Source organism: Ovis aries, chromosome 4, assembly GCF_016772045.2.
Source record: "Ovis aries strain OAR_USU_Benz2616 breed Rambouillet chromosome 4, ARS-UI_Ramb_v3.0, whole genome shotgun sequence".
Classification (NCBI taxonomy): Eukaryota; Metazoa; Chordata; class Mammalia; order Artiodactyla; family Bovidae; genus Ovis; species Ovis aries.
In genome coordinates, this window is record NC_056057.1 from 81,900,524 (window position 1) to 81,926,884 (window position 26,361).

The following is a 26,361-nucleotide window of genomic DNA, read 5'->3' on the forward strand; positions in this document are numbered from 1 at the left end:
ACTGAACTGAACTGAACTGAACTGTACCTATATTGACTTATTTATACTTTCATGAGAAGGGATGAAGTATAGAAATAATCCACTCACTTTACACTTAAGCTAGACAGTTCAATATTTTGGGCTTGTTCTCTAAAAGAATAAAGTGCATCTGTCTAAAATCAGACCAGATTCTCTTCACTGGAGAAGGAAAGCAAAATGGGGATACAGTGCAGTGACTGTAGAATCAAACTCACATCAGCTGGAGCCCGGGACCTGCATCTCACCTGCTTTGTGACCTTAAAGACATCCTTAATCTGAATCCTGGTTTCCAAATCCCTAAAGCAAAGGAAAGAGTATCCACCTTGTGAGTTGGAAGAATATTTTTAAATAGTGTATGTTAGGCACCTGATCCAGGGTCTGACAGAGATAACTCAATGCATAGTAGCTATTAGCATATAGATTTACCTCCTAGTGGCCTTCCCAGGTGCACTAGTGGTAAAGAACCTGCCTAGCAATGCAGGAGATGTAAGAGACACAGATGATCCCTGGGTCAGGAAGATCCCCTGGAGCAGGGCATGGCAACCCACTCCAGTATTCTTGCCTAGAGAATCCAATGGACAGAGGAGCCTGGTAGGCTACAGTCCATAGGGTTGCAAAGAGACCCTAGGGTCATGACTGAAGTGACTTAGCATATATACCTCTTAGTATTGTTAACTGAGAATGCTTTGGATGTTTGCTTTTCTGGAAGACAAACTGGGGACATCATGTCCTGCCAAAGACCTCAGGTATAGTCAGTGGTTGAGTCCAGAAATAAAATACATCTATTGTGGGTCAGCATATGTAACTGGACCAAGGACACTCACTAAGAGCAGAGCTCATTAGAATGTGCTGGCCCTTAAGACCATCTCCTTTCTGTATAAGTTACATTAATGGTTACAGATGGTAAAGTAGGGCTGTTTTCAAAACCTTCAGAGGTACTGAGGTAACTGTAATGGCTCTCAAATAAATCTGTATTTTTTTTAAATTTGTTTGTTTTTGCTATCTCTTCTGTGCAGAAACAAACCCCAGTAATACCACAGTTGAAATTGCATGGTATGGTAAGCAGTTACCAAAAATAAGTATCAAATATTACTGTGAAATATGCATTTTCCAAAAACAAGCATTTGGTCCATTTAAAGGATTTTACTGTTGATTTGCAATTAAAAAGAAGTGAGCCATTTCATTTAACTTTTTCCTCCCTTCTTTCCGGAAGTGGAGAAGGAAATGGCAACCCACTCCAGTGTTCTTGCCTGGAGAATCCCAGGGATGGGGGAGCCTGGTGGGCTGCTGTCTGTGGGGTCTCACAGAGTCGGACACGACTGAAGCGACTTAGCAGCAGCAGCAGCAGCAGCAGCTTTCCTGAAGATTACTAGTGGGAGAACACTTAATAACCATGAAAATTCAAGATACTTTAGATTTTGAAGATCAGGATAAATCTATGGTGTTCTTTTTTTTTTTTTTTTTTTCTGCCAAAGTACTTTAGTCATTATATTCCACAGTTGCAGTATCTGGGGTAGCTTGAAAGTATGAAATTTGTGGGGAAAACCAACATAAAATGAAAACCCAGAAGTCAATTCAAGGTTTTACAATCTGTATTTAAATTCCATCAGCATCAGAAGTAATTTTGTCAGGAAATGTAATTGCATTTGGGCAAGACAGAGTGTCTTAACCTACAGGTTCTATGTGAGCATCTAAAAATCGAAAATGTAGCAAACATCCACATGATTGGATGTCTCTCGATCTCTAAGATGAGAAAATGACAATTCCCTGAAACACTGATAACTGGGAACCTTTTAGGATTAATGTTTAACATCTATTCCTAAAGAACAACAAATATATGTGTACATATATTATTATACTATATATATGTGTGTATATACTATATATATGTATATAGTATAAAAATCTATATATTTGTGAATCATTTTACCTAACTTCATATAATACTTTAATATATAAAATATATAATAATAATATATCGCTATAACTTATTGAGCTCTCTTTTAAATAAATTAGAGCAAATCTTTCAGTTTTTATTTTGCCTACTATTTTGAAGGCATTTTTTTGGCAATAAGAATGCTTGGTCCTTCAGCAGATAAGTTATTAAAATTACTTTGTAGAATTGCTTATCTTCCCTGTGACTTGTAGAAGGATTGTTTTGTAACCTTTGATAAAAACAGAAGGAAAACTGATTTCTAAAACTCTGAAATAATTACAAGCATTAACAATTTTGGTGAGTCTTAAATTAGGGGGACAAAAAAGAGAAGTGTAACAAAAGAAAGATTCGGTTTCCCAGATGAATTAGGCAGTATTGTGAAATCCTAAAATCTAATGCAGTGCATTTGCCCTCACTAAAAGTTGTTCAACACATTTCTGTACAAAACAGATTTATAGCATCCATTTTCACTCTGATTTCCTGTTTCTCTGTCCATTCACCAAGAAAGTATGTGAAAGCCTCAATGGCTATGTGGAGTGTTTTAAGAGTTGACCTAGGAAGTGAGCACCCCTTGGGGAGTAGTTTGATTGGTTAATACTAGTTCTGAGCCCGGTATGTGAAGCTTTATGACCACACAGCTTCAGGAATGAATTACTTGACCTCAACTTTCTCCACAGGGGTGCACACCTCAATTTTCTACACTCATAAATGGAATTACAAAAACACTTTACTTATCTAGAGGTCAACTATTCTACAAACCCAACTACTTGGAACACAAGCAAAAAGCAAGCAAAAAATTATCTGTGCAGCCAAAAGTGATGTCATAAAAACCCATAGATTTTCCCGATCAGAGTTGCTAATCATTTAGAGCAAGTTTCAGTTCAGTTCAGTTCAGTCGCTCAGTTGTGTCTGACTCTTTGCAACCCCATGAATCGCAGCACGCCAGGCCTCCCTGTCCATCACCAACTCCCGGAGTTCACTCAGACTCGTGTCCATCGAGTCGGTGATGCCATCCAGCCATCTCATCCTCTGTCGTCCCCTTCTCCTCCTGCCTCCAATCCCTCCCAGCATCAAAATCTTTTCCAATGAGTCAACTCTTTGCATGAGGTGGCCAAAGCACTGGAGTTTCAGCTTTAGCATCATTCCTTGCAAAGAAATCCCAGGCCTGATCTCCTTCAGAATGGACTGGTTGGATCTCCTTGCAGTCCAAGGGACTCTCAAGAGTCTTCTCCAACTCCACAGTTCAAAGGCATCAATTCTTCAGCGCTCAGCCTTCTTCACAGTCCAACTCTCACATCCATACATGACCATGGGAAAAACCATAGCCTTGACTAGACGGACCTTAGTAGGCAAAGTAATGTCTCTGCTTTTGAATATGCTATCTAGGTTGACCATAACTTTTCTTCCAAGGAGGAAGCGTCTTTTAATTTCATGGCTGCAGTTACCATCTGCAGTGACTTTGGAGCCCCAAAAAAATAAAGTCTGACACTGTTTCCCCATCTTGATTCCTTTCAGTTCAGTTCAGTTCAGTTCAGTCGCTCAGTCGTGTCCGACTCTTTGCGACCCCATGAATTGCAGCACGCCAGGCCTCCCTGTCCATCACCAACTCCTGGAGTTCACTCAGACTCATGTCCATCGAGTCGGTGATGCCTTCCAGCCATCTCATCCTCTGTCGTCCCCTTCTCCTCCTGCCCCCAATCCCTCCCAGCATCAGAGTCTTTTCCAATCAGTCAACTCTTCGCATGAGGTGGCCAGAGTACTGGAGTTTCAGCTTTAGCATCATTCCTTCCAAAGAAATCTCAGGGTGGTTTGGGAGCGCATGTACACCCGTGGTGGATTCATGTCATTGTATGGCAAAACCAATACAGTATTGTAAAGTAAAATAAAGTAAAAATAAAAATTTTAAAAAATTAATTAATTAAAAAAAAAAATAAATAAAAAAGAAATCTCAGGGCGGATCTCCTTCAGAATGGACTGGTTGGATCTCTTTGCAGTCCAAGTGATTCCTTTAGTAGATGATAAATATCTGTTAATGACCACCAAAGTGTCCTTAAGAAAAGAAGACCTACACATTGAAAACAATAATGACACTTTTATTGTCCCATCCAATCTTAAATTAATCTCACGAGGATCAAACTAGTTGCTTAAACTAAAAGAATGCTATAGGAGTCTGGATTTCTCCACACCGTAGTACTTATTTTCCTAATATTTGTAGTATCATGACACTGTTAAAACACATTTCAAAGAAGAAGTGTATCAGAACAAAAATGGCTAGAAACAAAATTATGTATTTTTTATTACTCAATAGATTTATTAGTTTACTTCTTAACTGTATAGTGTTATAATTACATACTTCAGTTGCATTAATACAGATTAGTGTCCACATGCAATCTGCTGCATGTTAATAGATTAAACTGACATAAACATCCCTTGGTCACACTTTTTTCTAAACTATCTTTACAGGGAAAGGTGGAGTGCGAATGTGAAGGAAATCTAAGTACAGTAGCACTCCTTTATCTGTGGGGGGTGAGTTCTAAGAACCCAGTGGATGCCTGAAACCTTGGGTAGTACCAAATCCTGTGTATGCTACGTTTTTTCTATGCATACATACCTATGATAAAGTTTAATTTATAAAGTGGGCACAATAAGAGATTGTGGGCACAATAATTATAGAGTAAGTATTATAATATACTGCAATAAAAGTTATGTGAATGTTTTCTCTCTCAAAATATTTTATTGTACCAATTTAGTAACTTTTCCACCTTAACTAAGCACTCATCATCCGCTGCAGCCATAACTTTTGCAGTCTGAGAGATGACAGTAAAACTAGCACAGATTTATTTTTCTACTTTCACAATTTCATTGATAAAACATTCATTCTTACTGTAGATCTCAGCAACCTCAACAAACTTTTCCTATTTAATGCCAGAACTTTCAACTTTTCACTTAAAAGAAGCACTTTAGAGCTTATCTTCAGCATATCCAAATTGTCAGCAGCACTACTTTTGTGTTTTGGGGCCATTATTAAGTTAAAATAAGGATCACCTGAGCACAAGCACTATCATGCAAGAACAGTGGATTCGATAACAAAGACGGCTTCCAAATATAGGGCAGGATACGCTGGACAAAGGGGTAAGTCACATCCCAGGCAAGATGGATCCCAGGCAAGATGGAACGAGATTTCATCATGTCACTCAGAATAGCACGCAATTTAAAACTTATGAATTGCTTTATTTCTAGACTTTCTTATTTAGCATTTTCGTACTTCAGTTGACTGCCGGTAACTAAAACTGCAAAATGAAACCACAGTTAAAGGAGGCTTCCTGCATATCCTGTCATACACAGAATTCTAGCTTTTAGAACCATAAAGCATGCACACACACACACAACTACACGGGCTATATATTTGGATGTATACTGTATTAATTGCCTAGGAATTGCCTAAAAACGAAACTATTTTAACAGCACAAAATACAGTACAGCTGACACTAAAATATCTCCTCGAATCTCAAAATTTCTGGGATGCAGCCATCTGAAAACTTTTGCGTTAACTTATCTATTCATTCAATATAAATAAATTTTTATAGCTACTTTGCTAGGCAATACAGTGATAAAAACAGTTCCTGCCTCAAATGGTTCACATTCCCGAGTGAGAGAGAGCCAGGGTCATAAAGGCATTTGACAGAGTTAGGTAAGGTATTCACAGGATGTCTGGGAGCACAGAGCAGGGACAGCTATCACAGTCGGGGTTAGGAATGTCTTCCCAGAACAGAAACATTATAATTTGAATTTCAAGTGATAGTGTGATGGATATGGCTCATTGTCCATTAATTCTTCCACAGAATTAATAACATCTGATATTTAGTAAAGCCAATGCCACCCCTCACTGCAAGATGAAAACTACATAACCCAGTCTCTTTCCAAGTGACTAAGTACTTGTTAATATATGTGAGCAGAGGTATAATTTGATACATTTCAGGAACCTTCCCCTAGAAGATAAACTGAGATGTGTTCCTTTTCTTATTTGTGCTTCCTTCCATTTTTCTGTCTGGAACACAGATGTGATGGCTGGAGCTCTAAACACTATCTTGTACTATGAAGACAAAGACATACGCCAGGGGAGGCAGAGCAATGAGCTGGAAGAAACCTGATTTCCTGTGGACATACCAGAGATGATATACCACACCAGTGCCAAACTGTCAACTTCTGAATTGTCATGGGAAAGAGAATTAAACTTCTATTTAAGAACTTTGTTATTTGGGGTCTCTGACACAGCTAAACATAATCCTGATGCAGCTGAGTAGAAGTTATCCAGGAAAGATAGAAAATAAAAGCTGTTCACTCCAGAGGAAACAACACATGCAAAATAACAGTGGCAAAGTAGAATGGTGCTTTAAGGAAACTTGCTAAGTTCAGCATGACAGGGGTTCAGGAAGGAAGTAGATGGGCAAGTAGCAGGCTTGATCAGCATGCTAATAAGTCTGGATTTAATTACATAAGCAGGAGGGCTTCCTTGGTGGCTCAGCAGTAAAGAAGCCACCAGCAATGCTGGAGACACAGGTTTGATCCCAAGGTTGAGAAGATCCCTGGAGGAGGGAATGGCTACTCACTCCAGTATTCTTGCCTGGAGAACCCCATGGACAGAGGAGACTGGTGGGCTACAGTCCATAAGGGTCACAAAGAGTCAGACATGACTGACGGGACTTAGCATGCAGACATGCATACATAAAAATCATTCCAAAACATATGTAAATTAAAAAGGAAAAATTCCATTATAAAGGAAAGGAGCAACTTTATACAAGGCTCAGTCCAGGAATCTACAACTGGTATTGGGGAAGGGAGTGGACAACTATATTTCTTTCATTGACTTATTCATTTCGGGCCTTGCCTAGCTTATTTAGGCTTCAAACAAAATTCTAGACAAAGTCTAGAGAAAGGTTTAGTTTCCTGTTGCCACTCTAACAAATGATCTCAAAGTTAGTGACTTAAAACAACCCAAATTTATTCTACTACATTTCTGGAGGTCAGAAGTCTGAAATGAGCCTCAACAGAGTAAAGCTGACTTTTTCCTGAAGCCAAGTCCCACCTTTTGCTCAAGTTATGAAGAGCAGTTTCTGTCTTCTCCCTGGGAGCTTTGTTCTGTCCTTAAAACCATTCTGACAAACTTGTCTTCACAGAATATGGGAAAAATCAATGATTCCATCTTGTTCTTGCCTTCTTCTTTCTTACGCCAGGATCAGAGTTCTGTTTCTGAATACCAACCCTGTGACTGAGGCCTTGCCAAGCAGAAAGATGTACATGGGATCCACTGCATACTCTTTGTTAGGGTTCTGTGATGTTCCTTGAACCTACCATCTCTATTTGCATTTTCTGTCAGGTCCCCTTGCCATCTCTAGGTAAACGCTGTTGTTGTTTAGTCACTAAGTCATATCCTACGCTTTTGCAACCCTACAGCCCACCAGGTGCAGGATTTGGGGCTCTCAAGATATGGCTTCCCTGAGGGCTCAGATGGTGAAGAATTCCCTGGTGGCTCAGACGGTAAAGAATCTGCCCTCAATGCAGGAGACCGAGGTTCGATTCCTGTGTCAAGAAGATCCCCTGGAGAAGGGAATGGCTACCCACTCCAATACCTTGCTTAGAGAATTCCATGGACAGAGGAGTCTGGTGGGTTGCAGTCCACGGGGTCGCAAAGAGAAGGATATGACTGATCAACTAACATAAACACAGACCGTAGTCCACCAGGTTCCTCTGTCCATAGGATTTCCCAGGCAAGAATACTGAAGTGGATTGCCATTTCCTCCTCCACGGGATCTTCCCAACCCAGGGACTGACCCCACGTCTCCTGCAATGGCAAGCAGATTCTTAACTGCTGAGTCACATTGTATTTACCAGTCATCATGCCCCTCTTGATCGGTTGGCATCCTCTCCATAGCCCATGCACAGGCTGTCCCCTGCCATTCCTCTAATCCACACCCATGTATGATGGGTCAAGTCCAAGTTCTTACATCATTGGGATGCCCATCCTGCTACAACAATCAATCCTGCTCTGTGGTTTGATGTAAGATCCAGGGATCAATGAAAGATCTTTGGGACTAATCGCATTTTTCAAAACACATCATTAAGACAGTTTTGGGGATGCTAAGGTTTATAAGGCCTTGTCTAACTCAATGAAACCAAGCCATGCCCGTGGGGCAACCCAAGATGGGCGGGTCATGGTGGAGAGGTTTGACAGAATGTGGTGCACTGGAGAAGGGAATGGCAAACCACTTCAGTATTCTTGCCTTGAGAACCCCATGAACAGTATGAAAAGGCAAAATAATAGGATACTGAATGAGGAACTCCCCAGGTCAGTAGGTGTCCAATATGCTACAGGAGATCAGTGGAGAAATAACTACAGAAAGAATGAAGGGATGGAGCCAAAGCAAAAACAATACCCAGCTGTGGATGTGACTGGTGATAGAAGCAAAGTCTGATGCTGTAAAGAGCAATATTGCATAGGAACCTGGAATGTCAGGTCCATGAATCAAGGCAAATTGGAAGTGGTCAAACAAGAGATGGCAAGAGTGAACATCGACATTCTAAGAATCCGCGAACTAAAATAGCCCGGAATGGGTGAATTCCATCTGAGTTTTAACTCAGATGACCATTATGTCTACTACTGTGGGAAAGAATCCCTCAGAAGAAATGGAGTAGCCATCATGGTCAGCAAAAGAGTCAGAAATGCAGTACTTGGATGCAATCTCAAAAATGACAGAATGATCTCTGTTCGTTTCCAAGGCAGACCATTCAATATCACCATAATCCAAGTCTATGCCCCAACCAGTAACGCTGAAGAAGCTAAAGTTGAACGGTTCTATAAAGACCTACAAGACCTTGTAGAACTAACACCCAAAAAGTTGTACTTTTCATTATAAGGGACTGGAATGCAAAAGTAGAAAGTCAAGAAACACCTGGAGTAATAGGCAAATTTGGCCTTGGAATGCGGAATGAAGCAGGGCAAAGACTAACAGAGTTTTGCCAAGAAAATGCACTGGTCATAGAAAACACCCTCTTCCAACAACACAAGAGAAGACTCTACACATGGATATCACCAGATGGTCAACACCAAAATCAGATTGATTATATTCTTTGCAGCCAAAGATGGAGAAGCTCTATACAGTCAGCAAAAACAAGACCAGGAGCTGACTGTGGCTCAGATCATGAACTCCTTATAGCCAAACTCAGACTTAAATTGAAGAAAATAGGGAAAACTGCTAGACCATTTAGGTATGATCTAAATCAAATCCCTTATGATTATACAGTGGAAGTGAGAAATAGATTTAAGGGCCTAGATCTGATAGATAGAGTGCCTGATGAACTATGGACTGAGGTTCGTGACATTGTACAGGAGACAGGGATCAAGACCATCCCCATGGAAAATAAATGCGAAAAAGCAAAATGGCTGTCTGGGGAGGCCTTACAAATAGCTGTGAAAAGAAGAAAAGTGAAAAGCAAAGAAGAAAAGGAAAGATATAAGCATCTGAATGCAGAGTTCCAAAGAATAGCAAGAAGAGATAAGAAAGCTTTCCTCAGCGATCAATGCAAAGAAATAGAGGAAAACAACAGAATGGGAAAGACTAGAGATCTCTTCAAGAAAATTAGAGATACCAAGGGAACATTTCATGCAAAGATTTGCTTGATAAAGGACAGAAATGGTATGGACCTAACAGAAGCAGAAGATATTAAGAAGAGGTGGCAAGAATACACAGAACTGTACAAAAAAGAGCTTCACGACTCAGATAATCACGATGGTGTGATCACTCATCTAGAGCCAGACATCCTGGAATGTGAAGTTAAGTGGGCCTTAGAAACCATCAGTATGAACAAAGCTAGTGGAGGTGATGGAATTCCAGTGGAGCTATTTCAAATCCTGAACGATGATGCTGTGAAAGTGCTGCACTCAATATGCCAGCAAATGTGGAAAACTCAGCAGTGGCCACAGGACTGAAAAAAGGTCAGTTTTCATTCCAATCCCAAAGAAAGGCAATGCCAAAGAATGCTCAAACTACCGCACAATTGTACTCATCTCACACACTAGTAGTGTAATGCTCAAAATTCTCCAAGCCAGGCTTCAACAATATGTGAACTGTGAACTGCCTGATGTTCAAGCTGGTTTTAGAAAAGGCAGAGGAACCAGAGATCAAATTGCCAACATCCGCTGGATCATGGAAAAAGCAAGAGAGTTCCAGAAAAACATCTATTTCTTCTTTATTGACTATGCCAAAGCCTTTGACTGTGTGGATCACAGTAAACTGTGGAAAATTCTGAAAGAGATGGGAATACCAGACCACCTGACCTGCCTCTTGAGAAATCTGTATGCAGGTCAGGAAGCAACAGTTAGAACTGGACATGGAACAACAGACTGGTTCCAAATAGGAAAAGGAGTGCGTCAAGGCTGTATATTATCACCCTGCTTATTTAACTTCTATGCAGAGTACATCATGAGAAACACTGGCCTGGAGAAACACAAGCTGGAATCAAGATTGCCGGGAGAAATATCAATAACCTCAGATATGCAGATGACACCACCCTTTTGGCAGAAAGTGAAGAGGAACTAAAATGCCTCTTGATGAAAGTGAAAGAGGAGAGTGAAGAAGTTGGCTTAAAGCTCAACATTCAGAAAACAAAGATCATGGCATCCGGTCCCATCACTTCATGGCAAATAGATGGGGAAACAGTGGAAACAGTGTCAGACTTTATTTTTGGGGGCTCCAAAATCACTGTAGATGGTGACTACAGCCAGGAAATTAAAAGATGCTTACTCCTTGGAAGAAAAGTTATGACCAACCTAGATAGCATATTCAAAAGCAGAGACATTACTTTGCCGACTAAGATCCGTCTAGTCAAGGCTATGGTTTTTCCTGTGGTCATGTATGGATGTGAGAGTTGGACTGTGAAGAAGGCTGAGCACTGAAGAATTGATGCTTTTGAGCTGTGGTGTTGGAGAAGACTCTTGAGAGTCCCTTGGACTGCAAGGAGATCCAACCTGTCCATTCTGAAGGAGATTAGTCCTGGGATTTCCTTGGAAGGAATGATGCTTAAGCTGAAACTCCAGTGCTTTGGCCACCTCATGCAAAGAGTTGACTCATTGGAAAAGACTCTGATGCTGGGAGGGATTGGGGGCAGGAGGAGAAGAGGACGACAGAGGATGAGATGGCTGGATGGCATCACTGACTTGATGGACGTGTCTGAGTGAACTCCAGGAGTTGGTGATGGACTGGGAGGCCTGGCGTGCTGCGATTCATGGGGTCGCAAAGAGTCGGACATGACTGAGCGACTGAACTGAACTGAAGGTTTATGAATAGCATAGTTTTCTTTTTCTTATCATACAATTTACATTCCATAGACATAGCTTGTGTGTATGGAAGTATATAAGGAGGTTTTTTTTCCAAGTACAGGAATTAATACTATACTTTTTATTAGTGAATTCTATGAAGAGACCATCTATGTTATTAAAAGAAAAAAGTTAGGTTAAATCTACTAAACTGTTTTTAGTCTTACAGTTTAGGTGAATTTTTCTCTTTGTGAAATACAGACTTAAAGTCTTAAGTCACTGAAACATTTTCAAAAGCATTTAATAAGTAAATAAGGCAGATAAAACATATTCCAACAATTCTCACTTAGAGGTAGAGATACTGCTAATTGTATTATAGAATCATGATAATTAAAATAAGGTTTTCCTTAAGTATGGAATCCAGTTCTCAGCCTATACTACTTTATTCAGTCTCTTGCCTCCAGCCAATATCACTGAATTTCCCCCAGCACAAAGTAGACCTCATAAATACAACAATGATTTGTGTAATACTTAAAATATTTGACACAACATTTTAAAATGGGTCACATAAATGCTCACATACTTCAAATTGGATATATAAGCCATAAGTGTAGGGTAGGATTACTTATGTCAATAAAAATATGTATATGTATTTTTGTACATCGGCTCAAAATATATGTAACTGCTAAAGTCTAAAATTGACAGATCTTCCAGGCAGAGAAAGAAAAATATCATATGATATTACTTATATATGGAATCTAAGAAAATGATAAAAAGGAATTTATTTACAAAACAGAAACAAACTCACAGACTTTGAAACTAACTATGGCTACCAAATGGAAAAGGTGGAAGGAAGAAAAAGTTAGGAGGTTGGGATTAACATACACACTGCTATATATGTAATATAATCAGCAAGGACCTATTGTATAGCATGGGAAACTTTATTCAATATTCTGAAATAACCTATATGGGAAAAGTTATACATATGTATATGAATAACTAACTCACTCTGCTGTACACCTGAAACTAATACAACATTATAAATCAAATATACTCCAATATAAAATTTAAAAAATTAAAAAAAAATTTTAAGATATAAAAAAGCTGACATATTTTCAAATAATCCGGCAGTCTTAACAGAGTGTTGTAGAAGAAAAAAGTATATTTCAAAGGCTTAATTCTCACTAACACACTGAGATTGACATTCTTATTAGAAAACAAAAATAAATTGACTTTAGAATTTGCAGGTACATAGATTTGGGTAGGGGAAACAACAGGCATAATACCTATAATATAAAAATACAAAAGTGAATTTTGTTGTAACACCAGGATTGGTACCAGGATTTGTCTGTGGACAGTATAGATATCTTTTTAGACTTTTTTGGGGGGAGGGGAGCAGGTCATGGTTTCAACCACATTTTAGGTGTCAACCATATATTCCACTGCAAAAATAAAAAATGATGTTATAACAGAGTGCCACACATTTAAGTAGAAAGCATTGAAATAAACTTTTTTCTTTCTCCCACATCACAGGAAAGCTTAAATGTTGACATTTCCTTTCATATATGTGAAGCATTTAATAAGTGCAAAGAAGAGTGGTCCAAAGAAAATACATGGCTGAAAACTTAGAGGGTGAGGCTTGATATTCAAGAAAGCACTGGAAGAAGCTGAGTTCTCAGAGCATTTCCCTGTGTATAAGAGAAGGTGCATTAGTTGACAGAAGTGGAAGATTTAAATCATTTCAGAAACTGTTCAAATATACGCATTTATCCTATTTTTTCACCAAAAATTCCAGTTGTTCCCTCTTTATTTGCCTTCCTTTAGTTTTCTTCGTTATTATCCCCATATCCCTTTAAATAAAGACAATGGAAGCTAATGATAAAGAGAAGTCAAATTTGCTTTTTCTATCAGTTCAGAAGCTTCTGATGCTAAAGTTCATTTTTCTTTGGTTTCAAATATTTAAATAGAGGATGCGAAGGCCTAAAAGTAAGTTGGTTACTTTTTATTTCAAGGGAAACACACAGTCTTGGGGTTTCTTTTTTTTACAAAAACATCCTGCCCTCAAAAGCATCTGGATCCCAGGCAGAGGGTTTGGGGAATGACTGAATGCAAAGAGCCCAAGAATTATCTTTAAGCAATGTTTGGTTCAGGGTTTTGTTGTTGTTGTTGTTTTACTGAAAAGAATCCAGTGTCATAGAAAATATCTTGTTATTTCAACTAGAATAACTACCTTTGGTTTGCAGTTCTTATAGCTTTAAGACTAATGTGTTTTAAATAACACCTTTTTTTTTTTTTTTTTGGCCTTACTAGATAATTTCACAATTCACGATGTAGGAAAATAGACCAGGAAGAATATTGTTTGTCATTCAGTGCAAATGAAAAGGCATTCATTATTAAAACTCGTTGGATCTCCAATGCCAAATATGGAGTAAGCTGTCATACTTTCTGAAGACTCAGAGATCCTACTGCTATCTAGAGGCAAAAGAAGACTGAGAAACACCTTGGTGCCATTTTGATTATAATTTGAGAACAAAGAATTTCTAAAATTCAAATAATATATTTACAAAACAGAAATGGAGTCATACACACAGAAAACAAACTTATGTTTACCAAGGGGGAAGGGGGAAAGGGGAAAGGGATAAATTATGAGAATAATTGTGAGATAATTGTGAGAATGACATATAAACACACTACTGTATGTACAATAAATAGATGACTAATAAGGACCTATGGTATAGCACAGGGAAGTCTTCTCAATGTTCTGTAATGATCTACATGGGAAAAGAATCTTAAAAAGACTGCATATATATAAACATATAATTGATTCACTTTACTGTACAGGTGGCACTAGTGGTAAAGAGCCTGCCTGTCAAAGCAGGAGACGCAAAAGATGCAGCTTGATCTCTGGGTTGGAAAGATCCCCTGGAGAAGGGAATGAACCCACTCCAGTGTTCTTGCCTGGAAAATCCCAAGGACAGAGGAGTCTGGTGGGCTACAGTCCAGGGGGTCACAAAGAGTCAGACGTGACTGACACAACTTAGCACGCGGCACACTGTACACCTGAAACTAAGAGCATTAATCAACTACACTCCAACAGAAACTTAAACAACAAATGAAACTGGAACAATAGAGAAAGATGAAGCTGCAGCACCACCAAGGAGAAGTTCTCTCCTCTGAAAGAGCATGCTGCCACAGGCTGTGGGCTGCTCTGGAGGGGCGGGCAAGAGTCCGGGCAGCAGCCACGCTCCTGTCCATGAAACTGGCAGCTCTCCTTGGACTCCAGGCCACAGAGGAAGAAACAGGCCTGGGGTTGCCTCCACGGGAAGCACTCACAGGGTAGATGCCCTAACAGATCCAATTCAGTGAAACGTCTCCAATTAAATTTCATTTAAAAATACAATCATCAGGATTATATTGTTTTGCTTTTAAAGTCTACTCCACCCTACTCTCTTGACTGATTCCAGAATTGTTTAGGTAACTTTCTTTTTTAAAACCTTCCTGTCAGGCCTGGTTTTTCCATCAGTCCTAATACACCATTTATATTTTTTTAAGAAAAGAAGAAAGTATTATAAAGATAGCCAAACAAGATGATATATATCATCTCTGCTAAGGTCCTGCTATGGAACTGAATTCCTTAGGTTTGAAATGCGTTCCATGAATGTAAAAGACATAAGGAGATGAGGCTAAAAAAGGAGAATGAGGTAACAGTAACACTGATGGCTGTTTGTCTCAAATGTCCTATAAATAGGAATGTGAAATTAATTTTTTTTCAGCCTACATTCTCTCTATTGAAGGAAAATACTCTTGTAGTAAGCTGAGGTAAGGTGTTTAATAGAGAAAAAAATAACATCTGAATTGTCATTTCCATGCTTGTAATTTGGGAACTTCTCAACTGAAACAAACAGGATACCAAGGTGCATATTTCCTGTAAAACTCCTGAGTGCAGGATGCCTCTTTGGTGGGGGGAGCAGATAAATCTACTGGATTTATCTCCCCCTGCTGTATGTGTGCTGCAGGACAGTTGGAAGAGAGATTACACAAGGCCTGCTATTGTAACAGCTGGTGGCTTTGGCATTTTCTTATAAACATGCAAGCCGAAGAGAAATTTCTCCTTTCTAATTGGCCCCGTTTCCCCTTTCCTGGGACATTCCACAATGCCACCAACAACGAAGTGCTCAGAAAGGAGGAATCATTTCTGTTTATGTGAAAATAGATCTGAACTCTGCGAGGCAAGGGAAGAAATAACAAAAAAGCTTCAAAGACAACACAGAAAAGTTATAATCAAATCTGGATGCTGTTTCTGAGATCTGACGGAGCTCCTCCATACACCAGCTCTGCCTGTGCCGGGAGCTAGGACCAACTACCTTCCAGCCCTGTCTGCTCCATTCCCTGTGTAGCCCTGGCCCAGCTGTTTGCTGAAGCTGAGCCACGGCCTTGCCTGGGTTAAGCATGGAAAATGCTCTTGTGACTACTTGCTCTCAAGCACAAGCAAACTGTCTCATTCTCAAGGGTGCTTCCTATATACTAAGCCATTGGTCTCAAGTTTATAAAAGTGATGATCAAAAATGCCTTCAGGAGGCAGCATAGCATCGCAATAAGAGGGCATGGATTTTTGAGTCACTCACAGTTGAATGCAAACTCACTGCCACTTACTGGTTGTGTGACCTCGGTCACGTTATTTAATTTCTCTGAGGCTCAGTTTGCTCATCTGTAAAATGGGGATACCAACATCTCTCTGCATGGTAATAGAAAGATTAGAATCTGTTATATGAAAAGCACTTAATGCAGAGTCAAAAGTGTTAGCAAGTTTCATCACCTGCTCTTGATGGTAACTATCCTTATTACTCACTGGAAAAGACCCTGATGCTGGGAAAGACTGAGGGCAGAAGAAGAGGACGACAGAGGAAGAAATGGTTGGATGGCATCACTGACTCAATGGACATGAGTTTGAGCAAACTCCAGGGGACAGTGAAGGACAGGGAAGCCTTGTGTGCTGCACTCCATGGGGTTGAAGAGAGTTGGACATGACTTAGCAACGGAACAACAATCCTTATTACATTTTACATCACAAAGTATATCTCCACACAGAGTGTAACATAATGCATAGATTTTCTGTGATTCTAACCAGCAAGGATGTTGCTATAATTCAGTTTAAGGGAAAACACGTGTGGAGTCTTGAAGCAATCCTAAATGTTGTGACCAGTTCACAACATCCTGGAGCAAATTAAATACTGTGCTCTATTCGTCGATTTCTGCTTCTAAGAAACATGAAAATGTGTGCATCCTTTTTAGAGGGGAAAAAAAAAAAAGTCTGGTTGACACCAGGATATAGGAAAGAAAAGTTTCATCCTGAATCTTTATCCAAATAACTCCACTGACTTCCCTTTGATGGCAGTCAAATCACCCTTAGTGGTAAATACTGTTTCCCTAATAGACTTCAAATCCAGCTTTCCTTTTCTTGCTTAAAGTCTGTTTCTTCTCATTTGCCACATTAGGCAATTAATTGGGTATTTATAGGCAGCTATCATATACCCCGCTGTCATCGCTACTCAGTCATACATCTAAAATTCTCCACATCTTGTACTTAAACCTACCCCTTAATCACCTCATCATCTTTGTCACATTTTTAAATTTTCCTTCCACTTAATCAACTCCATTTTCTAAGTAAGAGTATGAACCATTGTGCAGGATTCTACTAATGTAGCTTTCCTGAGGCTCAATGAAGAGAAAGCATTTTCTTCTTAAGCGATTTCCTTAGATCCCAGGATAGTTTCCGCTGCTAGTGCAAGAGCATCACCGTGGGAGCTGTTCTGGATCTGCACTTCGGTGTTGCCCTCAATCCATTTCCATTATTAATGCCTTGGAAAAAGGTGCTCAAGAGTGGGAGCTGAGCCAACTTGGAGTGAAGCACTCCCTCCCCAAATACAGCCACTGGACCACACAGACACCCACACTTCTGGTTGATTCTCTCCTGTCCAGTGTTCATAGGTGTTCAGACCTCATGCTCCTCCGTCCATGGGATTTTCCAGGCAAGAGTACTGGAGTGGGGTGCCATTGCCTTCTCCATAGGGAAAAGAAACCCCTCCTGATATTCTTCACGCCTTCCTTGGTCCCTTGAGCTAAGAAACAAGAAAAAGTCTTATCCTCAGAAGATGGGCAGCTTTCTATTTTGGCTGCCTCACCCTTTGTTAGTGTCAACTAGCTAATTTTTCTAGTGAATGACCATTACAATCTGTTCCACGTGGCTCCAAGGTACACATGTTCTCAGTGTGGTGACCCACAACATGCTTTTCCATGGGATCTTAATAAGAGTTCTGGAAAGAAAAGGGCTCCATTGTCAAATAAATTAAGGAAACTTGACATCTCCCTCTTAAAGACTCAAAGCTATCTGAGAATGGTAATGGATCTGAGAAATGTCTAAGTAAAGAAAATCCACAGATCTTTGTTTAAGGCATCTTTGTTTTGGGACAACAGAGTCATTTCTTAGTGGGTCCTCTATGAGTACTTCAAGAAAGTAGTTTCTGCAGAGTATATTTTGGAAATGCTGCATCATATTCTGATTTTCCTCTCATTTTCCCTAAACAAGCTGTTACGTTCTTGTCTATGATTTCTGAATCACTGTTTACACCTGAGTGATCTGTCTAGCACAATGCTGTTTTTGGAGGACGTGCTCACACGGCTATGGTATCTACTGACTCTGCAGACAACATATTTATCCAAGAGCTCCAAAGCTGGAAGATAAAGGGTCTGGTTTGGTCCAACAGACATCTGGCAGTGAGAGTCCCAAAATTTCCATATTGCCGCTGTGACTCACCTGATTGGTTACTGTCAAATGACAATTGTCAAATTAGAGAAGTTCCTTGTCAGTTAGCACTTGAGACAGAGTAGATGGTAGAGAAATGTTTGTTCAACAAAAGTTGAACAAATCAAAAAACAAATCCAAAAAATGACTTGTTTTACTCTATTTCTTTAGAGAAATATGCTTGATTCTGCCAATGTTCCATGTTTGAAAAATAACTAATCATGTAGCTGGTTTTATCTTCCCCCCAAGAGTCATGGCTACTGTAGATACTGCTCTGAGTTTATGGATTATCTACGATGTGCTTCCACTTCCTCCTACTCACTGAGCCCTTGGCCTGTGTTATCATTTAATTATCGTAAGTGAAGAAGTGCTTGATCTTCATATTACCAAGACAGATGTCATTGAGACAGATTAGGAAGGCTGTCTAGTGTCTCCAACCATTTCTTGTAGAGTTGGGTTTGTACTCAGATTCCCCTGATGAAGCCCAAACATACTCCACTCTATACCACACATGTACAACACATGCAAATAGGAAAACAGCCTAGAAGTTAGCTAATTTTTTCTAGCAATCATGTATTTTACTGCAATAATATATGTAACATAAAATGTATCATTCCCACCTTTTTTCATATGTGTGCAATTCTGTGGCATTAAGTACATTCACACTGTCGTAACCATCACCACCATCCATTCCCAGAACTTTCCCATTTCTCCCAACCAAGACTCTTTATCCATTAAACCCTAACTCTCCATTCCTCCCCACCCAGTCCTGGGCAACCACCTTTCTCCTTTCTGTCTCTATGAACTTAACTGCTCTAAGTCCCTCATATAAGTGGAATCATTCAGAATTTGTCACTTTTTTTTTTTTTTTTTTTTTGCCTCACCATGCGTGTGGCATGGGGGATCTTGGTTCCCCAACCAGGGATTGAACCTATGCCCCATGCAGTGGAAGCATGGAGTCTTATCCACTGGCCGATCAGGTGGTAGTGGTGATGGGGTAGTAGCTAAGTTGTGTCTGACTCTTGAGACCCTGTGGACTAGCCTGCCAGGCTCCTCTGTCCATACTGGAGTAGGTTGCCATTTCCTTCTCCAGTGGATCTTCCTAATCCAGGGATCGAACTCCAGTCTCCTGCATTGCAGGCAGAACCACCAGGGAAGTTCCTAATTTTAAAATTCTTGCTCTGGCCATAGTATCAACCACTCACTTGGAAACAAATCACGGTAACGTTCTTATATCAGCACAGCACTGTTTGCAGGTTAATTAAAATTGCTCAAAGGGAATTGGCTTGAACTTGGAAACAAAACCAGCCCCCAGTCAGCAAGAAGAAATCTGCCCATGTAGCAAGGACAAATCACTGCAAAGATGAGAAATCTGGGTAAGCCAAGGTGGCAGCTTAGCACCGTCGGTCTTTTGATGACTGAAATGTGCATATATTTCCCAAACATTTCTCTTCCCCCCCCCCGCCCCTTTCAAACTGCTTTTCTGTTAATGTGTGAAAACAGTACAACTTGAGGGAAATGTAATCCACATGTTTTGGTGCATTTACACTTATATGCTCTTGAGAATACTGAAATGGCCTAACAATATATTTGCTGGTGGACCTTTTTTCATAGAAACATAATAATAGACTAAAAACCAAACTTAATCCCTAAAGGAGGGAAGCTCAATCTAAGTTTAAATTATTGAAATTTAAACATTCTTAAATATATTTCCAAGCTCATCTTTAAATGAAACTTTTAAAATATATTAATCAATCTTTAGACTAGAGACTAAAGTTGTAAGATAAATTCAATAACTGGTTCAACTTTCTTTTTTGGCTCAACTTTAGGAGACAGTAGGAAATGGGAAAAAAGAAGACAGATTTCAGAGATGTTCAGACCTGGAGTCCAATTGGTGCTGTAACACTTAGTAAATCTCAATTTTCTCATCCCATAAAATGGACATAATAATATATGGCTTACAGAATTTTTCTAGAGCTTAAATAAATCATATGCATAAACAACTCATATATATAGTACATATAGACAAGGCATACATTCCTCTGTTTCAAATTTGAATGCTCCACATGCAATGATGTTATTAAAATCTATTCACAAAAGACATTTATATGCAGCAATGTCAATTATATTTTTATTTTAAACTAAAAGAATGCAAAGATCAATCCCATGAAAGCAAGAAAAAGCACTAAAAGGTGAAGTCAGTTACTTAAGGTCACATATGAACTTGAAGGCTCAGCAACAAAGAGAAAGCCGTTTGTTACAAGTTTATGGGACGTAAACTGCTGAGGATATTTTTTTAAATCTATGTAGGGTTGTATTTCTCTTTCTGTGGCTAAAGCATCTTGGTGCTTTTATTTTACCATATACTCTTCTGAAATCTCCCCAGATGTCTTTACTTTTTCTTAATTTGTAAGTTAATTAAAACTAGGGTTGTTTTTTTTGTTTGTTTTTTGTTTTTGCTTCATTGGTTGAAAAACATGATTTCTAGCAACAAACTGGAATATAGAGTTCATAGGAACGGTTTCAACAGACATGGGGTTCTGAGGAGGTCTAACAGGTCAGCCACTCCGAGCGTTACACAGCCACCATGACTTACATGATGTTCTGATGAAGGACAAGCTGGAAAGCACTTCAAGGTCCCTCATGCCTCCTCCTCTAGGCAGTGCCCTAATCTCAGTCAAAGGATGATGAGCCCAGGGACACAGTGATAGCTCATACCATGCCAGATAAAGATATGACTGCTGGGAGATAGGGTTCCCTAAAAGTCAGTACACAGTTAACACAGAAGACAACATTCACTTCTGCTGAAAAGGAGACAAGCAATGAATCTCACAGACCCAGTTCAATCCCAAATAAATCCATAAAGTTGGAAGGTGATAGAGTAAGTGGGATATCGCAAATGACCCATTGGTTAGGTTTAACTATCTGAAGGGTTTATCGAAGGTGTTTTGTTTTCTATTTTGATGTGGATCATTTTTAAAGTGTTTATTGAATTTGTTACAATATTGCTTCTATGTTTTGGTTTTGGGGGCACAAGGCATGTGGAATCTTAGCTCTGGACCAGGAATTGAATTTGCATCCCCTCCTGCTACTTCTAAGTCACTTCAGTCGTGTCCGACTCTGTGCGACCCCATAGACGGCAGCCCACCAGGCTCCCCTGTCCCTGGGACTCTTCAGGCAAGAACACTGGAGTGGGTTGCCATTTCCTTCTCCAATGCATGAAAGTGAAAAGTCAAAGTAAAGTCGCTCAGTCGTGTCCGACCCTCAGCGACCCCCTGGACTGCAGCCCACCAGGCTCCTCTATCCATGGGATTTTACAGGCAAGAGTACTCGAGTGGGGTGCCATTGCCTTCTCTCCACTGGGAGGCAAAAGTCTTAACCACCAGGACCTCGAGCCAAGTCCCCTGAAAGTTCTTATTTAACCCTTTCACTACCATTTCTTTGCCTCCACCAACACTTCTTATTAGTATTTACAGCACAGTGTGTGCCTAGTCAAAATTCAACTATAATCCTTTTAAATCAAAAGGTGGTTTACTCTCCTGATTTTTTTTTTTTTTATGTCTAAGTCTTCTTAACAGAATTAATCTTGACATCTTAAGGAAACGGGTTTAAGGAGAACAATTTTCTCACGGCATTCAGCCCAACTGCCATCTTTTCATGGACCATAGAGTTTCTACCTGGCAATGCTGAACATGCACCAAGTCTTTCCTCTTTCAGAGAGGACTAAAGTCACCTTCTCCAGTTGGGAATAAACCTGGCAATGAGGTCAAGCAACTCCTCTAGCCTGAAGCCCACTTGGAGGCAAAGTTAATGTCACTTCTTAATTATCCAAGTTAACTCCACAACATGGAAGTCCAAGCTGAAAGATAATTTCAAGCCTTGTGCACTTAGTTATTCCTTGGTGTCTGATTTCACTCCTCCAGCCAATGTACACGCGCCACATGCATGTCCTGTGCTTAGTTGTTCAGTCGTGCCTCACTCTTAGCAACTCCATGGACTGCAGCCCACAAGGGTCCTCTGTCCATGGGATTTCCCATGCAAGAATACTGGGGTGGGTAGCCATTCCCTTCTGATTCATGGATGGAAGCCAGGTCTCCTGCATTGCAAGCGGATTCTTTACCATCTCAGTCACCAGGGAAGCCCAATTTTACATGCGTCCATTCAGTTCAGTTCAGTCACTCCATCCTGTCTGACTCTTTGAGACTCCATGCCAAATTACATTTAATTAATTTATTATTGAAAGATCTATTATAAATTCAGTATTTAAATTTGATCCAGAAAAAGACTTCTCTGAGTACTCAATGAAAGTTGAAAGTAGCAATTACAGCAAGGACTCAAGAATTGACCCCCAAAAATGTCTGATCCAACTTTCAAGGCAAAAATAACAAAACTTGCTGTACTATCAGTGAAACTTCCACTTTCCCTGTGGTTTTTTATTTATGTCTTTATTTTATTTTGCTTTGATTTCTAGATTTGTTTCAACATTCAGTGGTCGACTCAGATGATGTCAAATACACCTCTAACCTCAAGGATCATTCAATACAGTGACACTTGAGAAAACACCCCAATGTAGAAGTCCAATTAATTAAGCAGGTATCCAGGAAAATTATTTAGCCATATTTGGAAATATGAATTTCTAATAGTGAAAATCACTATGCACCCCAGAACTTCATTGATAAGTTAGGACTGATTTGTAACATGAATTTCTGGTCCTTTAGAATGATTCACTTATCTTAGTGTCGGGGTTGATGAGGATGGTTGAAGAGTAACAACTGAGATCTTGGCCACTTTCCTGGTTCCGAATAACAGGAACGTAAATTCCCTGAGCATGAAAGTCCAGCTCTCACGAAATATTTCTTCCTCACAGCACAGATAAGCATCGTTGATGGAGATCCCTAAGTTATATCAGCGACAGTAACTTGGCTCTTAGGGCTTCTCCAGTTCCTGATGGAAAGACATTCCTGGGGATGCTATTTTCTCCTCCTGTTTCCTCCCTGCTCTCGTAGGAAGGAAAGTCACTCTAGCTTATTCATTTCTCACTGAATGGTAATAATGTCTAAGACCCTGCCTCACTGTATCGGGACTTCCAGAGAAGGCTACAGGCACTCAACATCAAATCATCTGAGAATACTCTGATTTATTTAGCTCTCAGGGCATTGCCATGGGTTAAGAGTTTAATCAAGTTAAAACTAATTGAGCGCTTTGGGTAGTACCATGTCTAGTCTATTTGAAAACCCACTTCCCTGCCAGCTTTCTCTCATTCTGTTAACACACTGTAGAACCACCTTCTCTTCTTTGTCCTCTTTTTTTTTACAGCTTATCCCTGGTCCCCGAAGGAGTATGTTCTTTCTAGAAGATAGATTATACACTATACACAATGTGAAAACTTTATACACTCTTCCTGTTGTCATCTAAAAGATTTTCCTACCTGAAAGATATAACTTACCTTTCACTCTCAGATTGGTTTTGCTTAGAATTCCTTATAAGGACCAACATATTTAAACTTTATGGAGGAATATAAGCTGAAACTTTTGTTCCTCTTTAATTTGTCTTTTTCCCTAGTAAAATTTGTGACAACTTTTCCCCACGGCTGTTATCCGTTATAGTAACTTAACTAAACTTTGAGGATTTGTAATTTCTGAAACATCATCTAATTTTCTATGTAAAGGGAAGATAGAAAGCTAAAAGTAACTTTTTAAAAAGCAAGCTGAAGCCTTGTATAGCACAGAAGAGGAAGATTTGTAACTGGCAAGATACTAGGTGGTCACTCCAATTAATATATGTACTTCAAACTGGAAACTAAAGATGTAAAATAAATCTCTTTCAGATAGCTTGCACAGGTAGCCAATCGGTTCATAAAAAACGCATACTGCTTTAAATTGTCAAAGGTCATTTTAGTTATTTTTCATTTAACAGTTGTTTATCCTAATCATCATCCAGAAAACATCTGTTACGTACCACCTTGGTATAAAGGGTGTTGATTAGAGTTATAATGACAGTGCTTTGTCAGGAGCTTACAAAAGAAAGATGTTTCAGATCATCACTTATTTTAAAAAAGTCTTGCAAAACATTCAGAAATACAGTATGTTAGATCATCAAATAAAGAAGTACATTCAAATTCTAAAAAAGTAGCCATAAAATCCAAATGTCAATATTCCAATAATTTGGTTTGAGCTACATTAATTCATAACTCCAAGAGATGGTGAAGGACAGGGAAGCCTGGGGTGCTGCAGTCCATGGGGTCACAGAGTCGGACACGACTTAGTGACTAAACAACAACAACATTAATTCACAGCAATGACTGTTCTTCTTGCACCCAACGCCCACTAGCTAAAAATTGTTGCAGGTTCCAAAATGAATATTAAAATACTATGAGGGAAAAAAACTTAAGAAAATTTTATTTAAAAGAACTCGAAGCCGCTTTCTGAAAACAGATCAGGGGACCAGCAGACAAAGGTAATTCAATTTAAAATCATTTTGTAGGACAGAACACTGCTGCCTTCTCACAACCTTGACACACTCACCACTCAAATACTTCCCAGAAGTGCTATTAGAATCAAATAACGACCACGCACATTCACCAGGAGGTATCGGGAACAAGTTATGGTGAGAAACTTTAGAGTTATGCGTCAAATTGTATTTCAGTGACATCCTTTGAAGTTTGGAACTCAGCACCAAGGCTGTTTTGGCACCTACACAGTACATGGAAGGACAATGTGTTCCTTTTTGGCTAAAAGGCCAGTAGCCAGTGGTAATCACAAGACGATGAAAATGGAGAATATGCTCAGTGGAAAGTGGCAGGCCTTCCGTATGTGATAACTAACGTAAGATCTTCCCACTAAAGTCACAAATAACATGATGTTTATATGATGGCCTTTTACTGACATTTCACTAATTAACAAATTAAAGTTTTTTCAATTTCAAAGCTTTAAATTCAGGATATTAGAAATTGTATAAAAAATTTTGGTGGTCTAGTGGTTGAGACTCCTTGCTTCCACTGCATGGGGCATAGGTTCAATCTTTGGTCAGGGAACTAAGATCCCAGATACCATGCAGTGTGGTCAAAGATCTTAAAAAAAGAAAAAGAAAAATTTCCATGAAGTTAGAACCATTTTAGAAACCACACCTAAAAGCAGTCAATGAGAGCATCTGCCAAAAATAGGTTTGAGATTCTTCCCAAGCTCGTCCTCCAGGTCTCATTCCCACCCCGCCGCCGCCACCACCCCCACCCCCCATCCCGCCTCCACTCACAGCTCAGGTGGTTGAGATCTGAGACCTCAGCCTAGATCTCCTTTACATTTCGATTTGTCTCTAATGTGATCATTAGCTCCTCTTGAGGTCTTATTGTCCTGGCCGGGACACCTGGTCACCTCTATTCTAGCCCTTTCTCAGTGCCTCCAGCACCTCGCTCAGCACCTCCACACCCCTCGCTCAGCCCACAGCAGTTTGGCCCAGCTGGCAACTGGTCATTAGTCATATGTCTGTCTACATTTCATTCTCAGGGACAGCTTTCCTGACCTGCACTCTAGGCGATGTCTCTCTCATCTGAGCTTTCAGATTATTCTGCTGTTGCCTCTGGTTCTCCATCGAAACGCCCATCTCATTTTCCTGAATTTATTATTCAAAAAAAAAGAATCCCTTGCAAGCTGTAAGTTCCATGAGTGACTGGGCCTGTCCTGGGTACAACCTTACTACCAGAATATCATAGAGTGTGTGGAACATGGTAGGCTTAGTGACTTGAGTTGTGAGTGAATGTCAGTGTGTTTAAGGCTTTATCTATCACACAACCAGGTTATCTTAGTTAATTGTGAGCAAATTAGTAACTTGTGCCCAACGTGATGACGTGTCTGTCACTAAACTAATGGTGAGCAAAAACTAACAACTACTCCACTCACTGGGGACTCACAGAACACTGGATGACTCAAGTTGGGCAAAGAGAGACATGATGCATTTTCCTAATTCTACTCCAATTAATAATCAGTTTTTTTCTCTACTTTTAACTGAAAAATGGACAATAAAGGTCAAATGAGATAGTAGTTTAACAAACAATGTATGGAAAAAGAACACAAGTATTAGCAAAACTACACCTCACATTTACAGATAATTCATGAGCATTAACTAGTTAGTAAGCTTTAACTCAGACATGCATATACACAGATTAAATTTCATAGTTGTTTACTAGGGATTGGAGGTAGTGGGAAATGATATGAAAAGATAGCATGTTACAATAGACATAAATTAATAAAGGAGACAGTTTGGACTATATACTTGGTTTAATATGGATAATGTTTA

General features: G+C 39.6%; 1 protein-coding gene across 2 annotated transcripts in view; it reads right to left on the reverse strand.

The window, feature by feature from the left end:
* Positions 1–26,361, reverse strand: part of SUGCT (succinyl-CoA:glutarate-CoA transferase) — a 762,875-nt gene that overhangs the window by 82,845 nt on the left and 653,669 nt on the right. The window lies entirely within an intron of this gene.